Source organism: Eptatretus burgeri, unplaced genomic scaffold, assembly GCF_056783735.1.
Source record: "Eptatretus burgeri isolate ZD-2024b unplaced genomic scaffold, Ebu_testis_v1 Ebu_testis_scaffold_441, whole genome shotgun sequence".
In the NCBI taxonomy this organism is placed as follows: Eukaryota; Metazoa; Chordata; class Myxini; order Myxiniformes; family Myxinidae; genus Eptatretus; species Eptatretus burgeri.
The window spans coordinates 15,715-22,500 of record NW_028222390.1 but is presented as its reverse complement, the minus strand read 5'-3'; the positions used below and the strand labels follow the sequence as shown (position 1 = coordinate 22,500).

The 6,786-nt window shown below is 35.9% G+C and overlaps 1 long non-coding RNA gene across 2 annotated transcripts in view; it reads left to right on the top strand.

The window, feature by feature from the left end:
* The window catches only part of LOC147007211 (uncharacterized), a 2,251-nt gene extending 11 nt beyond the window's left edge, over positions 1-2,240 (top strand). The window contains exons 1-4 of one of the 2 annotated variants that reach the window (XR_015054346.1): positions 1-1,229; positions 1,319-1,481; positions 1,724-1,781; positions 2,077-2,240. The exon at positions 1-1,229 is cut by the window's left edge and continues 11 nt beyond it. This is a non-coding gene — a long non-coding RNA (uncharacterized LOC147007211). Of the gene's footprint in view, positions 1,482-1,723; positions 1,782-2,076 lie in introns of both variants that reach the window. The other variant, XR_015054345.1, reaches the window with a different exon arrangement.
* Positions 2,241-6,786: the final 4,546 nt, after the last annotated feature.

Here is a 6,786-nt window from a genome sequence, read left to right as displayed (position 1 = left end):
TTCTTTTTTTTCCCTAAAAAAGAAATCCCCTTTTTAGCCCAAGGTATATTTATTTGTCTCCCCTTTTAACCTAGGGGCTCTCTATTCAAATAACCTATGCAACAAGAAAAAGATTTGTTCAAGTAGTAAAGTCGTAATGTGATTTGTTAAAGGTGATTCGAAAGAAATATCTAAAACGTCTAAGCCTCGGGACACTCTTTATCAAATAACCGATGCATATTGTTTAGCTCACTCATTGAACCTATAAACATTTGTTCATTCTCAAATTCCTTCAATAGTTTAATTTTCTTTGCACAATAATCCCCATCTAAAATATTTAAAAACAAAACATTTGAATCTTTATATTTTTTAAGATACCCCTTTTGTGCCATTACGAAATGATAAACTTCTCTTAATGATCTCATCTGGCCACCTCCTGAGTTGCAAATCATTTTTGTGCATAAACCACGCCATAAAAAAGTTTTGTTTCAAATGTTTTCAGTTCGTGCCATGAAAATGAGGAAGTGTTTTTTTTGACACGGTCGTGCTGTGAAAATGAGGAAGTGTTTTTGGACAGTCATGCTGTGAAAAAATAGGAACTATTCTGTGAGACAAGGCCTCGTGTTTATATTTTATCTCAGAACACTAACAGACTTTTAAACATAAGTTTAATCAAAATCATTTTAAGGCATTTTAAGTATGTTTTAAAAATGTTACATACAATTTGAGAATATATCGCCCAGTTATTTTCCAAGCTGTCTCGTCCGAAGCGTCATTTCCTGTGGCCACACCCGATGATTAAGCAATCTCCTCATCGTTGCCTTATAAGTGATTCGCCAGACAAAGTTTCTGCCAGACGGGATTTTCATTTTTACAACTGAGACATGAGCGATCTTTCTTCCGCGAACAAAACAGCTCAACACAAAGTTGGTAAGCTTGTGTATGGGTTCCTCTTTGAACGATGAAGCAATTGATTATAAATTAAATCGTGATAATTCTGATATATATATATTTTTTTTCTTGGCAGGTCCTTGGAAGAAGAGCAGTTTACATATCACGACGAGGTGCATGAAATTAATGCTCTTATTGAAGAGGTCAATCATCTTAGAAGAGAATTGAAAAACATTTTAATGACTGACACGACGTCTTATCACAGCCTCTGATCTTTTTGCCATCTTGTACCAATGGTAAAAAAACTGAGACATGGACTCACTCTCTTCCGATGAAGATAACAGCTCACTACAAAGTTGGTAAGTTTGGGTATGGTTTCCTCTTTGAACGATGAAGCAATTGATTATAAATTAAATCGTGATCAAGCGAAAATATGTATTTTTTCCAGGCAGGTCCTTGGAAGAAGTGGTGTTTACATATCACGATGAGGTGCATCAAATGAATGCTCTTATTGAAGAGGTCAATGATTTTAGAAGAGAATTGAAAAACATTTATAATGACTGGTACGAAGTCTTATCACGGCCTCTGATCTCGAATGAATTAAACCAATGGTGAGACACGTGTGTGTGTGTGTGTGTGTGTGTGTGTGTGTGTGTGTGTGTGTGTGTGTGTGTGTGTGTGTGTGTGTGTGTGTGTGTGTGTGTGTGTGTGTGTGTCTCTTTCCCTGTCTGTTTGTCTCTCTCTATCTCTCCCTGTCTGTCTCTTTGTATCTCTCTCTGTCTGTCTTTCTACCTACCTCTCTCTGTCTGTCTCTCCATCTATACCCTTGACTCATTATTTTATTTTTTTTCAGCTCGATCACACAACATAAGCTGTTGAAGCAATCTGGTACAACACATTATTTTCTGGAGGTAAATGTTTCTGAATTATTATTTAGTTATTTGTTTATTTATTCTTTTATTAATATCACTCTCTCTTTGGAATGTCGCCTTATGTTGGTTGCATCATTAATTTGGATGCGGTTTTGCCAGTACACTGGAATTCATTTTATTGGCCTTGGAAGGATGACAGGCTGAGTCGGCCTCCTGGTGTGTTAATTCAGTGGTCAACGAGGCTTGAACTTAGAACCAACACCAGGCTTACTCATATTACCATGTAATTATCTTTATAAAACCTAATTATTATCCACTTTTTGTTTCAAAACAGAATATGGTGTCTGAGTTTCGAAATCACAAGACATCTGAAGAAGATTGCTGGGAAAGATTATACATTCTCACAATTGAATATTTAATATTTTCAATTTTGATTAATTATATTTGTTTTGTTTACAATTACTTGATTTTGAATTTCAAAAAAAGAATCAAGACATGAAGGAGGGGGAGGGGGGGGGGATTGGGGGGGGGGTAGGTGCACTCCCCCAACGACCCATCACCCCCTCAGCCCACCCCTCCCCTCCCCATGTGTGTGTGTGGGGAAGGGTGGGGTTGGGATGAGGGAGGTGGTGGGTCAAAGGTGGGGGCGCACAGGGGGGATGAGGGGGGTGGGGCTTGTGTGGGTGGGGTTTATGTGGGCGCGCCGTGTGTGGGCGGGGCTTGTGTGGGTGGGGTTTATGTGGGCGGGGCTTCGGTGGGGCTTGTGTGGGTGGGGCGTGTGTGGGCGGGGCTTGTGGGAGGGCGTTTATGTGGGTGGGGCTTGTGTGGGCGGGTCTTCTGTGGGGTTTATGTGGGTGGGCTTCGGTGGGGTTTGTGTGGGCAGGGTTTATGTGGGTGGAGCTTGTGTGGGAGGGGTTTATGTGGGCAGGGTTTATGTGGGCAGGGTTTATGTGGGTGGGGCTTGTGTGGGCAGGGTTTATGTGGGAGGGGTGAATGTGGATGAGGCTTATGTGGATGAGGTTTGTGTGGATAAATGGATGGGTGGAGAGATGGGTGGATGGGTGGAGCTTGTGTGGATGTGTGGATAATTTTTTAATTAAATAAACATGTTGTGTGTGGGGAACTAATTAACTAATCACTAATTATGTGAATATGATGAATGTGGGTGGAGCTTGTGTGGGGTTTGTGTGTGTGGAGCTTGTGTGGGGTGGAGTTTTTGTGTGGAGCTTGTGGGGGGTTTGTGTGTGGTGGGGTTTGTGTGGGGTGGGGTTTGTGTGGAGCTTGTGTGGGGTGGAGTTTTTGTGGGTGGGTTTTGTGTGGGCGGAGTCAAAAAATTTCAATTTATCTTTGTCTTTTGTAATTCCTGTGAATAAAATGAACCTAAAATCTCTTCCCCTTCCAAATCATATATCTTATAAGTCCAAGGAACCGTATCTATTACATCAACAATTTTAAAAAGTTCGTTCGTCCATCGTTTAGTACAACCCTTTTCAAAATGAGATTTCCACCTATATATTCTTACGATATCACCAACTTTGAACTTAGGTTTTCTGACATTTATCTCTTTTTCACATTTTAATTTTATAAATGTTTCTGATGGTTTCATATTTGTTGACGTGTGAATCGTGTCATTATACTTATCCACAATATCCTGAATAAAAGATGACCATTGTTGTGAACCGAGTTGTGTGAATTTTTTATATAGTCTCTCTTTTAAGGTATGATTAAAACGTTCAACAACAACTGCCTTCCTTTCATTAAAGGTACTGCATAATGTAATACTGTTATTTTTTCGAAAATTCATAAATGTCTTGTTATAAAACTCTCTACCCTCATCAGTCCACAATTTTTTAGGTTTTCTCTTAATTTTATTAAATATCTGTTGAAAGGCTAACATAAGAGTATTACCTGTTTTGTTTTTTAATGGTACAACCCATGCGTATCTACTCCTCAAATCAATAACGGTTAAAGCATACTTGTACCCCTTATCATTATTGAGTTCAATCAAATCAGCAGACCAGATATAATCTACTTCCTTGGAATAAACTTTCCTTCTCTGAAACTTTGTGAATATTGGTTTATGTAATTCATCAGCTAATTGCTCTTCAATCTTAATGACATCATTAGAGCTTACAAGTTTTTTGAATTTCCAAGTCCAAGTTTCAATTTAGCACTGATCATCTTCTTCACGATGAACCTATCAACTTTTTCTCTCAAGGTTGGACTTTGTATCAGAGACAAATTATACAACATTTCTCTATCGGCTTCATGCTTTTCTTCCAACGTTGTGGTATTCCCATAATCAACATCGTGTCTCATGCACACTTCATCAACTCTATTGATGGGTTTACTCCATGATTTAGGATTGTCTGCCTCATCCAATCTTTTATCCAAGTTTGTGCCTGGACCACAGAAAGAATACCCTGGTAGATGTAATTCCCCTGGTATTCCAGTAGTTGAAAATTTACTTCCTGATAAAAACTTTTGTATATCTCCTCCTAGTTTGTGTTTGGAGATAAATTGATTTTTTTTGAACCACACACTGAACATATACCTTTTTGTATAACCCTGTTATTTTTACTTTTAATATATGAAATATTTTGAGTATTAGTTTTCTTTTTACATTTGAGACAATAACTCATTTATTTATGAGAAAAATTCCTGCAGAGTGCAAAAACCTTTTTAGTTTCCAACATGCACATTTGAATCTTAGTTTTTAAAACATAAAGAATCCTTTGAAATGCCTTCACTCTCTCCTCCATTTATTTAAGAAAAAAAAAATGAAAAACTTGAATTAAAATCCATATCTTGTCGATGTCAATAGTCTTGTCGAAAGTATTGCAAATAGACTTGTCAATTCTTTGTTTTCCTTCTCGGTGGGTTGAGTTATTTTCTTTAATACCCCTAATCTTTTTTTAATCTCACTGGTTTCCATATTTTGATATTTATTCATTCTCTCTCTTTCCTCCCTCTCTCTCTTCTCCCTCTGCTCCTCTTTCTTCTCCCTCTTCTCCTTTTCCTCCTCTTCCCTCTCTTCTTCAACTCCTTCCTCATCCCTTATTATCCTTGAATCGCTTACACCCCATAGAATATCATACATATATTCATCAGGATTTCTTGTTATTCCTGTATCCAAAATAATTTTTTTTACAACAGGAAACCAATAAAATTTCTTTTGAATTTCTAAAAGAGCCTTACCTTTTCTTAACTTTATAATTTTTTCATTATTTAACATTCTAATTAAATCTAAAGTTGTCAGTTTATCAACATCAGCATAATGCCAATCTTTTATTGAAAATACCTCATTCTTATGTTGTAGAACATATTTATTAAAATACCGAATACCCTTTTCTTGAAGGTATGCTTGGACACAGAAATGATAATTTTCTTGAAGCCTTCTTGCTGTCATTCATGTATTAGAAATATATGTTAGAATAATATTATGGCACGAAACACCTCCCCATCTTCCCATAGTTAAATCATTTTGTATTTCCTTACTTATTATATATAATCCTGTTTTTTCTGTTTTCATGATATAAACAAGGGCAAAACAATTATTATATTTACCCTTATTAAATTCTTTTATTTGTTGTTTACTAATCGTGGCCCCACAAAACTCATTCTCGATATCAAGTGGATAATATTCTTCCTTACGAGACTGATTTAATTGTTCCAGGTCTTCAAGGTCAATTTTAAATGACCAATTATACCCTAAATCATTCATATCATACCCCCATTGTTCTATTCTCAAACAAACGATACGCCCTTCTTTATAAAAATTTATTTTAATTTGAACTGTGAATTCTGTATGACCTGGAGATAATATCAACACTTCTGCATATTTGGAATACACGGCTGTTTTATTTAAGGATATATATTGTGATAAATCGCTTCATCTCACCAAGTCATTCGCGTCAGTCGGGCTTGGATAATTTTTTAATCTATAAGCATTTTTCATGTTAATATTTTTGGTTATATTATATTTATGTCGTTCAGCCTGTGCCTTTGTGTAATAATTTGATAAATCAATATCCAGTTCTTGGGATACACCAAAGATAGAACCATGTTTACCAACATAAGTCATTTATATTAGATTAAAAATAATATCATAAAATTTTTTATTTTTGTTGAGTTGAAATAACACATACAGACATAATTGACCACAACACTTGGAATTTAATTCTTGGACTTGAAATGTTTGATAAACACCATTCTGTAAGAATTTTATGACTTCAACAGGTGGTGGAAGACCAACACTATCAAAATAATATTTGTCTTGACGATTAAAAATACAAACCCAATGAGAACCGTTCCCATTATTATCTTCGAAGTTCATAATAATATTCTTTGTATGTTTCGGCACATTTGTTAATTCATCTCTCATACAAATAACCACATTATGAATTTTTAATTTCTTACAATATTTGACAAGTTGTAAATTTGATGTTGTATTTTTTCCAAATTATGTAAACCACTCATCAATGCTCATTTATTTATTAGAAAGATATAATCCATTACCTCTTTTCGTTAATTTTACACCTGCTTGTGCTATAGAAGAAAGCATATCTCCAACTAACAATCTCGCTTTATCAGGCAGACCTTCAAGTTTTTCAGCAAAATCTACAATTACACCACTTCCACTAATTTGTTTCTCCAACTCTTTGTTATGTCTTTCCAATTCTTTTTGAGCCTGGAGTTGAGCCTTCCTTTCGTTGGCAGTTTTCACAGCAGTACCACCCGTCAATGCTCCAACCGCACTTAAACCAGCAAATGAAGGAATTAGAAATGGGAGAAATCCTCCACTCGTCTCTCTTATTGAATATTTTTTCAACATTGGTTTTGTCATTTTAATTTTAAGTGAGCCAGTGTCATTCAAGATTTTAACCTGTTCTCTTGTGAGCAAAACATCAATTCTTACTGCTCCTTTTCTCTGAATTGTATTAACGTTAATCGTACAAGGCTTTTGATTTTGAACACAAGATGATAGTTTATGAAGATTGATTTGATTAACATATACCCCAGTTGGTACTTTGCCACTCATTTA